This window comes from Tachyglossus aculeatus, chromosome 4 (assembly GCF_015852505.1).
Source record: "Tachyglossus aculeatus isolate mTacAcu1 chromosome 4, mTacAcu1.pri, whole genome shotgun sequence".
Classification (NCBI taxonomy): domain Eukaryota; kingdom Metazoa; phylum Chordata; class Mammalia; order Monotremata; family Tachyglossidae; genus Tachyglossus; species Tachyglossus aculeatus.
In genome coordinates this window covers 35,579,002-35,596,177 of record NC_052069.1, presented here as the reverse complement: position 1 = coordinate 35,596,177, position 17,176 = coordinate 35,579,002, and the positions used below count along the sequence as shown (strand labels likewise).

At 44.9% G+C, this 17,176-nt stretch overlaps 1 non-coding gene across 1 annotated transcript; it reads right to left on the bottom strand.

Moving 5' to 3' along the window:
* Positions 1-241: 241 nt before the first annotated feature.
* LOC119927887 lies at positions 242-379 on the bottom strand. The gene has a single exon (XR_005450853.1). It is a non-coding gene; the product is annotated as a small nucleolar RNA SNORA7 (small nucleolar RNA).
* Positions 380-17,176: the final 16,797 nt, after the last annotated feature.

Below are 17,176 nucleotides of genomic sequence, written 5' to 3'. Positions count from 1 at the left end.
TGGGAAGAGCACAGTCAGAGGTCATGGATTCTAATCCTGACTCTGCCACTGGTCTGCTGTGTGACCTTGGGCAAGCCCCTTAACTTCTCTGTGCCTCAGTTACCTCATCTGTACAATGGGGATTAAGATGGTGAGCCCCTCATGAGACAACTTGATTACCTTGTAACTACGCCAGTGCTTAGAATAGTGCTTGGCACATAGTAAGTGCTTAACAAATACCATAATTATTATCATTATTTTGACAAGTAGCAGATTGCCTTCCACTCGCTAGCCACTGCCCAAGCTAGGAATGGAATGAATATGCCTCTGCTTGACTCTCCCTCCTCTAGCCGAGACTGGTATAGTACTGGAAATTCTCCAGGTGTGACCCTGAGAGGTTAATAATAATAATAATAATGGCATTTATTAAGCACTTACTATGTGCAAAGCACTGTTCTAAGCACCGGGGAGATTACAAGGAGATCAGGTTGTCCCACGTAGGGCTCAAAGTCTCAATCCCCATTTTCCAGATGAGGTAACTGAGGCACAGAGAAGTTAAGTGACTTGCGCAAAGTCACACAGCTGATAATTGGTGTAGCCGGGATCTGAACCCATGACCTCTGACTCCAAATCCCAGGCTCTTTCCACTGAGCCACGCTGCTTCCCTTTGGAAGGCTAACACCCTCATAACTCAACCCTAATCCTAACCCCTTCCTTCCCCTAACTTTCCAATCACTGTGGACAACACCACCATCCACCTGTCTCTCAAGCTTGCAATATTGGTATTATCGTTGACTCCTTTCTATCTTTCAACCCATAGATTCAGTCAATTACCAAATCCTGTTGAGTCTTTTTTTGCAACATCCCCAGAATCTGCCCCATGCTCTCCCTTCTAACTGCCGCCCTCTGGGCCAAGCACTTGTCACATTTCAACTTGACAACTGCATCAGCTTCCTCCCAGCCCTCTTTGCCCTTCGCTCTAGAGTCCACACTACATTTTGCTGCTGGGCTCATTTCTAATATATTGTTTTGTACATGTCTTCCTACTCCTTAAAACCCTCCAGTGGTTACCCATTTGTCTCTGCAACAAGGAGGACATCCTGATCATCAGCTTTAAGGCATTCAGTCATTTCTCTCTTCCCTACTTATCCACACTTCTCTCCCACACAACCCAACTTGCACACTTTGCTTTTCTCAAGCTTGCCTATTCACTGGGCCCTTTTCTCATCTGTTTCACCATTATCTCTCTCATGCTCTCCATCCTGCCTGTAGCTCCTCCTCACTGGCAGACTGCTGCTCACCCTGTCTTCAAAGCAGCTACCACAATTGTTATTATTATTAAAATCTTATTTTTCCTCCAAGACTATTCCCTAATTAACTCTCATTTCTCCTCCCCCTACTTCCTTCTTGTGACTGCCTTACCTCCAGGACTTACTTCTCTTGTTGATTAGTTTGTCTTGCCTGGTGTTGTTAAGACAGGTCCTTACCTGATACAGATGGAATTGCTCCAGGAGTTGGGTTTGGTGTTTACGATTGACTCAGGTCTGGGTGCAAATGCCATGTGGCTGCCATAACTCCTGCCCAGTTTCCTATATATACACAAATATTCTTGATTCAAATCTAGCATCTGTATGGTGTGTGCGTGTGTAATTGCATGTTCTGCTGCTCTGTTTCATTACAGGCCTTATGAATAATTCCAAGGGAAAAAAATGCATCTTGGATCAAATAATCAGAAACACCTGTGTTCATATAGACAAATCTGAAAGATGCCATTGCGAGGATGAAAGTAATTTACAGTCACAGTGACTAAAAGAAGGATATTCTTCTAGTCCCTCCCATCCTCTTACTGTGGGAGTTCCCCAAGGTTCAGTGCTTGGTCCCCTTCTGTTCTCAATCTACACTCACTCCCTTGGTGACCTCATTCGCTCCCACGGCTTCAACTATCACCTCTACGCTGATGACACCCAGATCTACATCTCTGCTCCTGCTCTCTCCCCCTCCCTCCAGGCTCGCATCTCCTCCTGCCTTCAGGACATCTCCATCTGGATGTCCGCCCGCCACCTAAAGCTCAACATGTCGAAGACTGAGCTCCTTGTCTTCCCTCCCAAACCTTGTCCTCTCCCTGACTTTCCCATCTCTGTTGACGGCACTACCATCCTTCCCGTCTCACAAGCCCGCAACCTTGGTGTCATCCTCGACTCCGCTCTCTCATTCACCCCTCACATCCAAGCCGTCACCAAAACCTGCCGGTCTCAGCTCCGCAACATTGCCAAGATCCGCCCTTTCCTCTCCATCCAAACCGCTACCCTGCTAATTCAAGCTCTCATCCTATCCCGTCTGGACTACTGCACTAGCCTTCTCTCTGATCTCCCATCCTCGTGTCTCTCTCCACTTCAATCCATACTTCATGCTGCTGCCCGGATTATCTTTGTCCAGAAACGCTCTGGACATATCACTCCCCTCCTCAAAAACCTCCAATGGCTACCGATCAATCTGCGCATCAGGCAGAAACTCCTCACCCTGGGCTTCAAGGCTCTCCATCACCTCGCCCCCTCCTACCTCACCTCCCTTCTCTCCTTCTACTGCCCAGCCCGCACCCTCCGCTCCTCCACCACTAATCTCCTCACTGTACCTCGCTCTCGCCTGTCCCGCCATCGACCCCCGGCCCACGTCATCCCCCGGGCCTGGAATGCCCTCCCTCTGCCCATCCGCCAAGCTAGCTCTCTTCCTCCCTTCAAGGCCCTGCTGAGAGCTCACCTCCTCCAGGAGGCCTTCCCAGATTGAGCCCCTTCTTTCCTCTCCCCCTCGTCCCCCTCTCCATCCCCCCCGCCTTACCGCCTTCCCCTCCCCACAGCACCTGTATATATGTATATATGGTTGTACATATTTATTACTCTGTTTATTTATTTATTTATTTATTTTACTTGTACATTTCTATCCTACTTATTTTATTTTGTTGGTATGTTTGGTTCTGTTCTCTGTCTCCCCCTTTTAGACTGTGAGCCCACTATCGGGTAGGGACTGTCTCTATGTGATGCCAATTTGTACTTCCCAAGCGCTTAGTACAGTGCTCTGCACATAGTAAGCGCTCAATAAATACGATTGATTGATTGATTGATTGATTGATAGTCCAAATCACAGATGTAGTTGCCCAAAGAATTGTTATTCAGGAAATAAGGGTAACGGATCAACAGTCTAAACGGTCTAGACTGTGAGCCCCTTCTATACTGTGAGCCCGTTGTTGGGTAGGGACCGTCTCTATTTGTTGCCAATCTGTACTTCCCAAGCACTTAGTACAGTGCTCTGCACACAGAAATCGCTCAATAAATATGACTGAATGAATGAACAGTCATCCAAAACAGGGGAAGCAGCATGGTGTAGTTAATAGAGCCCAGGACTGGGAATCAGAGGGTCATGAGTTCTATTCCCGACTCCGCCACTCGTCTGCTTTGTGGCCTTGGGCAAGTCACTTAAATTCTCTGTGCTCTCAGTTACCTCACCTGTGAAATGGGGATTAAGACTGTGAGCCCTATTCGGGGCAGGGACTGTGCCCAACCTGATTTGCTTGTAGCCACCCCAGCGCTTAGTACACATAGTAAGTGCTTAACAAATACCACAGTTATTATTATTATTATTATTAATCAATCAATCAATCAATCAATCGTATTTATTGAGTGCTTACTATGTGCAGAGCACTGTACTAAGCACTTGGGAAGTACAAATTGGCATCACATAGAGACAGTCCCTACCCGATAGTGGGCTCACAGTCTAAAAGGGGGAGACAGAGAACAGAACCAAACATACCAACAAAATAAAATAAGTAGGATAGAAATGTACAAGTAAAATAAATAAATAAATAAATAAACAGAGTAATAAATATGTACAACCATATATACATATATACAGGTGCTGTGGGGAGGGGAAGGCGGTAAGGCGGGGGGATGGAGAGGGGGACGAGGGGGAGAGGAAAGAAGGGGCTCAATCTGGGAAGGCCTCCTGGAGGAGGTGAGCTCTCAGCAGGGCCTTGAAGGGAGGAAGAGAGCTAGCTTGGCGGATGGGCAGAGGGAGGGCATTCCAGGCCCGGGGGATGACGTGGGCCGGGGGTCGATGGCGGGACAGGCGAGAGCGAGGTACAGTGAGGAGATTAGTGGTGGAGGAGCGGAGGGTGCGGGCTGGGCAGTAGAAGGAGAGAAGGGAGGTGAGGTAGGAGGGGGCGAGGTGATGGAGAGCCTTGAAGCCCAGGGTGAGGAGTTTCTGCCTGATGCGCAGATTGATCGGTAGCCATTGGAGGTTTTTGAGGAGGGGAGTGATATGTCCAGAGCGTTTCTGGACAAAGATAATCCGGGCAGCAGCATGAAGTATGGATTGAAGTGGAGAGAGACACGAGGATGGGAGATCAGAGAGAAGGCTAGTGCAGTAGTCCAGACGGGATAGGATGAGAGCTTGAATTAGCAGGGTAGCGGTTTGGATGGAGAGGAAAGGGCGGATCTTGGCAATGTTGCGGAGCTGAGACCGGCAGGTTTTGGTGACGGCTTGGATGTGAGGGGTGAATGAGAGAGCGCAGTCGAGGATGACACCAAGGTTGCGGGCTTGTGAGACGGGAAGGATGGTAGTGCCGTCAACAGAGATGGGAAAGTCAGGGAGAGGACAAGGTTTGGGAGGGAAGACAAGGAGCTCAGTCTTCGACATGTTGAGCTTTAGGTGGCGGGCGGACATCCAGATGGAGATGTCCTGAAGGCAGGAGGAGATGCGAGCCTGGAGGGAGGGGGAGAGAGCAGGGGCAGAGATGTAGATCTGGGTGTCATCAGCGTAGAGGTGATAGTTGAAGCCGTGGGAGCGAATGAGGTTACCAAGGGAGTGAGTGTAGATTGAGAACAGAAGGGGACCAAGCACTGAACCTTGGGGAACTCCCACAGTAAGAGGATGGGAGGGGGAGGAGGAGCCTGCAAAAGAGACTGAGAAAGAACGACTATTAACGACTAAGAACTTGATAGTGCTCTCCCATTTATGCGGAACAGATGCTTTAATAACTCGCTAATAGCAACTCAGGATTTGTGGGCACCTGCCCAACTGGGAGCTGCTGAGTCCCCCCCTAAGACAGGAACTAGCCACAGCCCAATGGGTCTACAGATCAGCTGCTGCAGCTCAGGATTTTCCTTCTCTTACACACTGCCCCCACCGTGTGCCTTCCATCCCCTCCTCTGATCTCCCTTCCCGTGTCCCCTGCACCCAGGACCTCTCTTCATCCCTGTCTCCAAATGTAGGCCTTTCTCACTGCACTCCCATCCAACCTTTCCCCACCCCTCTCCTCTGGACCATCCCTGTAATCCTGTCCCAGCGCCACCCCTCATCCCCCTCCCCTGGCACTGGCTCTCCCCAGTTCACCCCCATTCAACCCCTTCCTACCCCTCGCACACTCCCCACAGCCTCAGGCTAGTGTGGCCTGTGGAACCCCTGCTCCATCTTAGGGAAGCTTCCTTTCATTATTGACCTGTTACTGCCCCAGTCACTACTCCTCCTCCGCTTCACTGAAACCTGGCTCTCCCCAGGGGACACAGTCTCCCCTACCACTCTCTCTCTCTAGAGAGCCTTATTCTTCTCCCACTCCCCCAGACTCACAGGAAAATGGGGAGGAGTCGGCTTCCTTCTCATTCCCCAGTGCTGCTTTTGCACCATAATAGTAATAATAATGATGGTATTTGTTAAGCACTTACTATGTGCCAAGCACTGTTCTAAGCTCTGGGGTAGATACAAGGTGATCAGGTTGCCCCACATAGGGCTCACAGTCTTAGTCTCTATTTTACAGATGAGGTGATTGAGGTACAAAGAAGTTAAGTGACTTACCCAAAGTCACACAGCTGACAAGTGGTAGAGATGGGATTCGAACCCATGACCTCTGACTCCCAAGCCCGTGCTCTTTCCATTAAGCCATGCGGCACCTCGCCCCTCCCTCTCTTTCCCTTCCTTTGAAGTCCATACCATCTGCCTTTACCAATCACTTCAATTACTAGGCACTGTCATCTACTGCTCCACAGGACCCACCTCCAACTTTCTGAACCACTTTGATTCCTTTCACCCATTTCTTCTCTCATTTTCCATCCCTACATTGATCCTTGGGGACCTCAATATCCATGTGGATGTTCCCAAAGATCCTTCCACTGACCATCTCCTCTCACTCCTCTACTCCAATGACCTCCTTCTCCACCCCATCTCACACACTCACCAATTTGGGCACATACTTAATTTTATCCAATAATTTTATAATCTCTACACTCACCAATTCTGAAATTCCTCTATCTGACTACAACCTCCTCATCTGTTCTTTCTACCATACAGCCACCCGCTGACAAATCTGTCCTTTTCCCCCAAAGAGACCTCAATTTTTTTCACCCCCTCCAGTATTCTACAGCCATCCTACCCCATTTGGTATTTGTTATGCACTTACTATGTTTCAAGCACTGTTCTAAGCACTAGGGTAGATACAAGCTTATCATGTTGGACACAGTCCCTGTCCCATTTGGGGCTCACAGTCTTAATCCCCACTTTACAAGTGAGATAACTGTGGCACAGAGAAGTGAAGTGACTTGCCCAAGATCACACAGCAGACAAGTGGCAGAGCCGGAATTGGAACTCAGGTCCTTCTGATTCCCAGGCCCGGGCTCTGTCCGCTAGACCATGCCACTTCCAGGACCCAAACTTCCTTAAGAGAAGCAGCATGGTTCAGTGGGAAGAGCCCGGGCTTTGGAGTCAGAGGTCATGGGTTCAAATCCCAGCTCTGTCAGTTCATTCATTCATTCAATCGTATTTATTGAGCACTTACTGTGTGCAGAGCACTGTACTAAGTGCTTGGGAAGTACAACTTGGCAACATATAGAGACGGTCCCTACCCAACAGTGGGCTCACAGTCTAGAAGGGAGAGACAGACAACAAAACAAAACATATTAACAAAATAAAATAAATACAATAAATATGTACAAATAAAATAAATAAATAAATACAAACAAACATATATACATATATACAGGTGCTGCGGGGAGGGGAAGGAAGTAAGGCGGGGGGAGGGGGAGGGGGAGAAGGGGGAGAGAAAGGAGGGGGCTCAGTGTGGGAAGGCCTCCTGGAGGAGGTGAGCTCTCAGTAGGGCTTTGAAGGGAAGAAGAGAGCTAGCTTGGCGGACGTGCGGAGGGAGGGCATTCCGGGCCGGGGGATGACACAGTTGTCAGCTGTGTGACTTTGGGCAAGTCACTTCACTTCTCTGGGTCTCAGTTCCCTCATCTGCAAAATGGGGTTGAAGACTGTGAGCCCCACGCAGGACAAACTGGTCACCTTGTAACCCCTCCAGCGCTTAGAACAGTGCTTTGCACATAGTAAGCGCATAATAAATGCCATCCTTATACCCAAACTAACTTCTCCTGATGCATAAATTGACACACTGAGCAGTTCCCTCTCCAGTGAACTAAACTCCCTTGCTCCCCTGTCCCTCCTGGTCTTATACCACTAACTCACAACCCTGGATCAGATCCAACCTATGCTTCTTCTGCTCCTGTGTTGGAACTGCAGAGCACTGTTGGAGGGAATCCAGTCAGCTCTCTAAACTTATTCCCTTTAAATTCATTCTTGTCTGCTTCAATTTGGCCCTCTCTACCACCCAACAACAATACATCTCCTTCCTAATTCACTCCCCTATCCACTGCCCCCACCAACTATTCCAAACATTTAACTCCAACCTCCTGCCCGCCCTCCCCCATCCTCTCTTTATCCTAATGACCTGTCTACCTACTTCATCAACAAAATTGAAACCATCAGGTTTGACCTCCCTATAATCGCCTCTCCAACAATCCTCTCCAATCCCTTGCTCCTCCTCCTCCGTCTTCGACTCTCCCTATATTTCCTGCAGTTACTCAAGATGAAATTTCTCACCGCTTTTCTAAATCTATCCTCACCACCCATGCTTTTGACTCCATCCCTTCATACCATTTTAAAACAATCGCCCCCTCCCTTCTTCCCTCCTTGACTTCCATCTTCAATTGGTCACTTTCTAGCAGTTTCTTCCCCGCTGCTTTCAAACATTTTTATGTATCCCCTACCCTAAAAAAACCCTCCCTTGACCCCATAGCCCCCTCCAGTTATTGCCCCTTCTCCCTCCTATCATTCCTTCCACGTTTCTTGAGGTGTTTACACACACTGTCTCCACTGTCTATCCTTCAATTCTCTCCTAGATCCTCTCCAGTCTGGCTTCTGTCACTTCACTACACAGAAACAGCCTTCTCTAAGGTAAACAATGACTTCTTGCCAAATCTGATGGCCTCTAATCCATCCTGATGCTCCTAAACCAGTCAGCAACCTTTGACACTGTAGATCACCCCCTTCTCTTTGAAACGTTATTCAACCTTGGATTCACTAACATTGTCCTCTTTTGGTTCCCCTCCTAGTTCTCTGACTGCTCCTTAGTCTCTTTTGCTGGCTTCTCCTCTGCCTCCCACCCTCTGACAGCAGGGGTCCTTCAAGGCTTAGTTCTAGGATTTTTTCTATTCTCCCTCTAAACCCACTCCTTTGGATAACCCATTCACTCCCATTGCTTCAATTACCATCTCTATGCAGATGATTCCCAAATCTACATTTCCAGCCTTACCAGCCTCACCTCTCTCTTCCCCTGGAATCTCACAACTCCTCTTGCCTTCAAAGACATATCTACTTGGATGTCCCACCAACACCTCAAATTAAACATGACCAAAACTAACTCCTCATCTTCCCACCCAAACACTTTCCTCCTTCTGTTTTTCCCATCACTGTAGACAACACCACTATCCTTCCTAACTCACAAGCCCGTAACCTCAGCAGTGTCCTAGACTTATCTTTCTCATTCCACAAAAATGTTCAATGTTACCAAATCCTCTCTGTTCTACTTTCACAACACTGCTAAAATCTGCCATGTCCTCTCCATCCAAACAGCTACCATGCAGATCCAAACACTTACCCTAGCCTGCCTGCCTTGACTACTGTATCTGCCTCCTCACTGATCTCCCATTCTCTTGGCTCTCCCCACTCCTATCCATACTTCACTCAGCTGCACAGATCATTTATCAACAGAAACATTCAGTTTTTGTCTCCCCAGTCCTCTAGAACCTCCAATAGCTGCCCATCTGCCTCCATATGAAACAAAAACTTTTTACCATTGGCTTTAAAGCACTCAATCAGCTTGCCCCATCCTACCTCACCTCATTAATCTCCTGCTACAGCCCAACCTAAACACTCAACTCCTGTAGCTCCATTTTACTCACTGTGCCCCAATCTTGTCATCTCGCTACGGAACCCTTTCCCACAAACTCCCCAGTCCTAAAACTCCTTCCCTCTGCATATATGGCAGACCAGCACTTTCTCCACCTTCAAAGCATTACTGAGACATTCCCCAATTAAGTCCTCTTTTCCCTGACTCGATCATCCTTCTGCTTAGTTTATGTTCTTCAATCTCCGAACTTTAGACATTTGATATTCGCCCCACTCACAACACCACAGCACTTATGTATTTATCTTTAAATTGTATATTATAAATTCTTATTTATTCATATTAATGACTGTTTCCCCTTCTAGAATGTGAGCTCATTATGGGCAGGAAACGTGTCTGCTAATTCTGTTCTAGTATATTCTCCCATTTGAGTGCACATAGAAAGCACTCAATAAATACCATTGATTGATTGATTGATTGGTAATTGGGGGAGGCAAGATTTTAATTAGCTGTTGGCCTGGATCCAGCATTGCCCCTAAAACTGAATACTTGGTCATTTATCTGAGAAATTGCAGCAAGGATGAATTAGTGTTACTATTAGTCACCCACTCCAAATTTGCTGTGAAGGACAATTCAGGCTTTTGAAGGAGGCTTTTTCAGTTTTCAAAATCCTGCTCCTTCTCAATAAACAGCTGGTGGAGGTATTAGTGGGTAGGACCAACCACACTTCAAAGTAGGAATTTTAGGAGACAGCTGCAGGAGTCACAAAATTTTATTGAGGCTTCACCTCATAAAAGTCAGAAAAAGAGGAGAAAAGGTAAATACAAAATTCAAATTTAGAATCAAATGAACTGAAGTTAAGAAAAGGTATGTTTGGATGGCAACAGTCCTAACCAAAGCTGAGTAAAAATCAAAGTTGAGTTGAATAGTCAATCATGTCAGTTTGACACATTAAGCCAGGAATAACAGGTTATTAGTCCAAAGAATCATATTAAAAACAGCCATGAGTGTTTCATAGACACTCCTTTTTTATATCTTTAAAGTGTAAGTATTTATAAAATCCATGTCAAGAATCCCCTGGAAAAACCCAGAGATATCAATGTGGGCCCAGCAGCTGTACAACCACAAGAAAACAACATTTCTTTAATTTTCTGCAAATGGTTGGAATTCTATCATATCATTTGGTTAGAAACCATGCAAAATTGCTTAATGCTGCTCAGAAATGACCATCTGACAGAACAATGGCAACTGATGTGGGAAAGAATCATTGCTTTGAGAGGTGAGCCACAGCACAAAAGCTTTCGAGACTGTCACATTCTCAACTGCTTAGATGGATGGAAAGAAAGAAACTGCCATAACTCTACATTTATCACTCTCGGGCAAAGCATTGCAAAAATGGAATAGGAGGTGAATTTGATTATTGTACGATAGAAACAGGTAGAAGAATTTAAGTATTTACATTTACATTAAGCCAGATCAGAGATCACTCTAACGGTATGATTATAAAATCATAGAGGTATGCAATACAACAGTAACTCATGCACTAATGATCCTAGTGGCAGTGGTTTTGAGACTTGCGTCTGATACAGAAAGACATCTGGGAATGAGAGCTTTCCATGAAACACTAGAATAACTAGAAAAATCTATTTGAAAGTAATTGTATTCTTGGGAGCATCCTAAGAGTCCAGAAAGAGAAAGCCTGGGGAAAGAATGGGCATTTGTAATAGCCTGTGAATGTAAATGTTATTTTGCTGATATTTCAGAAAAGGGAACTGCATTGAGTTCCATTTGAAAATGTCTTGGCTCCCTTTGCAGACTGGATTTTTAATTTTGGACTCAAAGCAAAACTCTACTTTTGAAAGATTCCTCAAGTCTTGGTTCTCACCGCATGCACAGATTTTTATCAGCTGAGTTTACTTCAACCACAGAATGAACTGTGAAAAAAGTGCTTGTTTCTTGATGGCTATTCACCAGCAGCAAAAATGGATACTGTCGCTTCTCATTAAGTTATAGGAAAAAGCTTGCACTTTCCTGATGCCAACTTCATCCCTTTCACTTCATCCCTAGGATCCATCCTTCTGATGCCAAATATTAAAGTGTTGAGGAAGGAAAGGTGCTTGCAAGCTTGCATTCAAGGCTTAACAGCTGTGTTCATTACTTTTCAAAGTTGACCTATTCAGGAAAAGGTTAACTTTCTACAAGTGCAAAGCAGGCTTCTCATAATTTCCGCTTCTCGCAACACAAAAACCCTCTCTCCTATACTTCCCTGCAGATTCCATGACAAGAAGGACTTGGGCGGGGGGCAGCAGAAGGTAAAGCAACATTCTTCCTCAGTATCCAACTGGCGGGCAGCATGGATAATATGATGTTCTCTGTCAAAATTGAGAAGACTCACTTTGGTTTTTTACTGTCACCACAAAGGTTTTAATTTAATTTTCAAATGGCCATGTTCCCTGCTCCTTCTCCCCAGCAGCTGCAAAGTTGACGGTGGAAATGATTGTGGGCTGTGTGTCCTGTTGAAACAATTTTCTTTAAAGAAACAAAGCAATCCTGAAAGGAGGAATCCTCTGAAGATTTAGGAGGCCCCAAAATCAAGAATTTCAACTCATTTTTCCCACAGGTGAACCACTGGCAGAGACAAAGTAAAGGGGCTTCATGACAGAGTTCCTGCCGGGCTTCACAGAGTCTGTTCCTTCAATGATATTAATTTCCTAGAAAGGGAGATATCACATTTTATGCTGGGGAAATTGGAAGCCTGATACCACAGTCCTATGGAGATTCAAACCATGGTCCATAAATACACACAGTTGAATCTGATTCTTCCCCCATTGAGCAACTGTAATAGAAGTTTCTAGGCCCGGCAGGAGCTGAATAAAGGCTTCTGAGCTATAGATGATTGCTGCAGTAGGCAAAGACACACTGAAATATTGTGTCACTGGAAATGCATCAGGAAATCCTAAGATTCACCCAAATATCTAAAGTTTAGCCTGAAACATCGTCTATGTTTATTTACCAATGCCTCGCTATTTTATTTATTAAGTTTGTCACTAAGCTCTGGTTTGCATATGTTCATGTTTGCTCATGCATGCTTTATGAATATAGAAATTAGCATCTCATTAACTTGATAATTAGGCCAATGATAAACAGCTGCTTGGTTGCCATGTGGGGCGAAATTCTACTGAAGTTACTCATCTTCTATACACAATAGCCGAACAATTGTTTGCCACAATTATGTTTAGAAAAAAAACAAAGGAAAATAAAGTATAGTTTTTGAACATTTGATTTTGTTGTAATTGAGAAGCAAAAAACATTCTTAGATTTTGGATAAAGGAAATGCTAACCGGATGCACTTTAGACATTTTAGTAATTTAAGAATACATTTTGAATTATGCATAGGTAATTTGCATTAGATTTTCTTGTCTTTTGCTGTGAAGTCGTTTCCGACCCATAGCAACTCCACGGACACATCTCTTTCAGAATGCCCCACCGCTATCTGCAATCGAACTGATAGTGTAGCCATAGAGTTTTCTTAGTAAAAATACAAAAGTGGTTTACCATTGCCTCCTTCTTTGCAGGAAACTTAAGCCTACACCCTCGACTCTCTCCCATGTCACTGCTGCCCAGTACAGGTGAGGTTTGACTTGAAGCGGATTGCCTTCCACTCGCTAGCCACTGCCCAAGCTAAGAATGGAATGGACATGCCTCTGCTTGACTCTCCCTCATGTAGTCGAGACTTGTAGCATACTGGAAACTCTCCAGGCACAATCCTGAGAGGGCTTTGCATTATATGCACCCTATATTTCTGCTTTGGATGAATGACTTGTTCCAGGACATTTTGCCACCTATTTTTCCATTTTAGTTAACTATGCTGAGAAACATGGCATATTTTGATCTGTAAGCATTAGACTATTTACCCAGATACTCTGTTATTTTTTTTTCCAAGAGGGACCCAGGCTCTTATCTAGTTGATAGCAGGTTTTTTGAGACCGGAGAAATTGCCTAGAGAATTCTGGGGGTTTACAAAACCTTCCAAAATGATTTTCAAATGGGGGAAGGTGCTTTCTCTCACTCTTAACCCAAATGGATTTCAAGGGAGATGTGACAACATAAACTCCACCCGCACCCCCATCTCTCTCTTGTAGAGGGAAATTGATGCTGGGTTTAAAGCAAAACCATGGAAGATAATGTAAACCTTTAGTTATCTTACTGAAGAAAAAAATAACAACTCCCAAAATAATGGGTAATCAATGACCAGTTGTTTCAGAAATGAAATGCGCCACAGAATTCACAGAAAATTGAAGTGACCCATCGGAAGCAAAAGAAAAGCCCTAAGATGATACAAGGCAGCCTGCCTTTCCTAATGAATAAATTAGGCAATGCGATTATCTGCTTGTTAATCATGGTCTTGAGATAAAATGGCTATCTTCCTTTCAGTCAAGCTTTACGGCAAATTTCTATTTTGAAAAAGTTCATAATGTTATTTCAGTGGTCCTGGATAGTGCAATACTTTTATGCAAAATTAAATTTGGAAAAACTACCTTTCAAAAACTCCAGATGCTTCACATTTTCTAGTGGAAATCTGGATTCCAGGTTTGTAATGATATTTCCTGCTGTGCTCAACACTCAATCAGAACTTTCATACATTTCATGGAAGGCAGTTAAAGGATTCCAAGCCTAAATGGCAGGTTGACTTCTCTATTTAACCGATACAACATCCCAGTTTTCAAAAGGAAGCTACTTGCATTTATTGAGTTAACCGTACATGGTTTCAAGGATGGGCCAGCTGTATCCAAAGTGCCATTCTCTCCCCAAGACCACTATAATACCCTTTTCACTTTCTCTCTACATCTGCCCTGCTGAACATCAGGCTTACTGTTTTCACATCCTCCTTCGGGCCTGGAAGTCCCTCCCCTTTCAAATATTCCAAGCCACCACTCTCTCCTTTAAAACTCTAATAAAATATCTCCATCAAGTAGCCTTCCTTGACTAAGCCCTTCTTTCCTTCCTTCTGTGTTAACAATGAACTGTGATCTGTATCCTTTAAACACTTGACAGTCACCCCACCCTCAGCCCATGTCACTTAGGTACATATCTGTAATTTATTTGAGTATGTGTTCCCTTTCTGTACTGTAAACTACTTGTGGGCACAGAGAGTATCAATCAATGTATTTATTGAGCATTTAAGTGCAGAGCACTGTTTAAGCACTTGGAAGGGTACCATACAGCAGAATACACCAAAACCTGCCAGTCTCACCTTCACAATATCGCCAAGGTACGCCCTTTCCTCTCCATCCAAACTGCTACTGTGTTAGTACAGTCACTCATCATTCCCCAACTGGATTACTGCATCAGCATCCTTTCTGTTCTCCAACCTCCTGTCTCTCCCCAATTCATTCTATACTCCTCTCTGCTCCCCGGATTCTCTTCCTACAGAAACACCCTGGGTATGTCACCCTCCTCCTCAAAAATCTCCAGTGGTTGCCTATAAACCTTCGTATCAAGCAAAAACTCCTCACTATTGACCTCAGAGCTCTCCATCACCTTGCCCCCTCCTACCTCACCTGCCTTCTCGCCTTCTACAGCCCAGTCAGCACAGTCTGCTCCACTGGTGCTAACCTTCTCACTATGCCTTGTTCCTGCCTGTCCCACTGTTGACCCCTGGACCGTATTCTACCTCTGGCCTGGAATGCCCTCCCTCCTCAAATCCAAACTAGCACACTTACCCCCTTCAGAGCCCTTCTGATAGCTCATCACCTCCAGGAGGTCTTCCCAGACTAAGCCCCCCTTTCCTCAGCTCCTTTCCCCTCCCCATCACCCTCCCTTACTCCCTCTGCTCTACCCCCTCCCCTCCCCCAGCACTTGTGTATATATATATGTACATATTTATAATTCTATTTATTTCATTAATGATGTGTATATATCTATATATAATCATATTTATATTGATGCTATTGATGCCTGTTTACTTGTTTTGATGTCTATCTCCCCGATTCTAGACTGTGAGCCTGTTGTTGGGCAGGGATTGTCTCTGTTGCTGAATTGTACTTTCCACATGGTTAGTACAGTGCTCTGCACATAGTAAGTGCTCAATAAATACGATTGAATGAACAAATGAATGAATTTGTTCATTTGACACAGTCTCTGTTTGATACATTCTCTGCCCATAACCAGCTTAATGTATCTACCAACTCTATTGTGTTACACTCTCCCAAGTTTAGTACAGTGCTGTGCACATGCTGAGTACTCAGTAAATATCAATGACTGATTAAATGATTAGAACACTTCATCAGGTTACTTAACCTTTCTTCTTCTCAAGTCTCAAGGCCCTTTCCCCATGTCCACAACTGAACACCTCATTGTACCTCCCAAATCCTCCTCTCCCTCCTCCTAAATTTCCCATTACTGTAGATAACACCACTACCCTTCCTGTCTCTCAAACCTACAATCCTAGCATTAACCTTGACTCCTCTCTCTCTTCGACCCACATATTCAGCCAGTCATCATATCTTTCCAGTTATTAAGCACATACTTTGTGCATAGCACTGTACTAATTATGCTATGAATGAAGTACAGACTGGAGAGGGAATAGACAACCCCACAGCACATATATGCCTATCCATAATTTATCTTATTTCTGGCTCCCCTTCTAGACTCTGAGCTCCTTGTGGGAAGGAATTATGTCTACCAACTCGGTTGTATCGTACTTTCCCAAGTGCTTAGTGCTGTGCACATATTTAGCACTCAATAAATAATAATAATAATGGCATTTGTTAAGTGCTTGTTATATGCGAATCACTGTTCTAAGCGCTGGGAGGATACAAGAGAAGCAGCATAGCTCAGTGAAAAGAGCCCGGGCTTTGTAGACAGAGGTCATGGGTTCACATCCCGTCTCCACCACCTGTCAGCTGTGTGACTTTAGGCAAGTCACTTAACTTCTCTGGGCCTCAGTTACCTCATCTGGGAAATGGGGATTAAGTCTGTGAGCCCCACATGGGACAAGTTGATTACCTTGTATCTACCCCAGTGCTTAGAACAGTGCTTTGCACATAGTAAGTGCTTAATAAATGCCATCATTATTATTATTATTACAGGGTGATCAGGTTGTCCCACGTGGGGCTCACAGTCTTAATCCCCATTTTACAGATGAGGTAACTGAGGCCAGAGAAATTAAGTGACTTGCCCAAAGTCACACAGCTGACAAGTGGCAGAGTCGGAATTAGAACCGAAGACTTCTGGCTCCCAAGCCCGTGCTCTTTCCACTGAGCCATGATTGACTGATTGTCTTTTTCACCTTTCACCTCTTTCTCATGCCCTCTCTCTCACAACCTCTAAAACGCCCTCCTCATTCACATCTGGCTGGCTAATGTTTTCCCCATCTTCAAAACCATTCTGAAATCACATCTTTTCTAGGATGCCTTCCTTAATTACCTCTCTTCCCCCATCTTAGTTCCCCACCTAGTGCCATTTAACCTCTTCCGTGTCACCTAAACTTTGATATTCACTCTGCCACTACCCCAGTAAGTACTTTACATATCTTTAAACTCTGCTGCGTTCTCCTAACTGTAATTTATATAAGTGTCTGCCTCCCTTGCTAGATTATAAAATCCTTGAGGGTAATGGTCATGTCTAATCTCTTTTATTCTGCCAAGCACTTAGTAAGTCTTCAATAGAGTAAGCCTTCAATAAATGCTATTGATTGTTTGATTAATGTTTTTCTTGATTTCTCATTACTTTTACGCTGTGAAGCTATTCTCACAGCTCAGTGTCCATGTGGAACAGGCAGTATTTATCTCCATGGCCTCCCTACTACGATGAGCTGGCTCTGCTCACCTTTGATTCCACCTCCAGCATGGAGTTGAGAACTGGGCTCATGGAAAACTGAGTCTGCTGCTGAGAGATTTAAAACTGGAGATAGTAGCAGCAGTTCTCTGTGCTGAACTGGCATATGAACAGTCCCCCTCTGTTACTCTCATT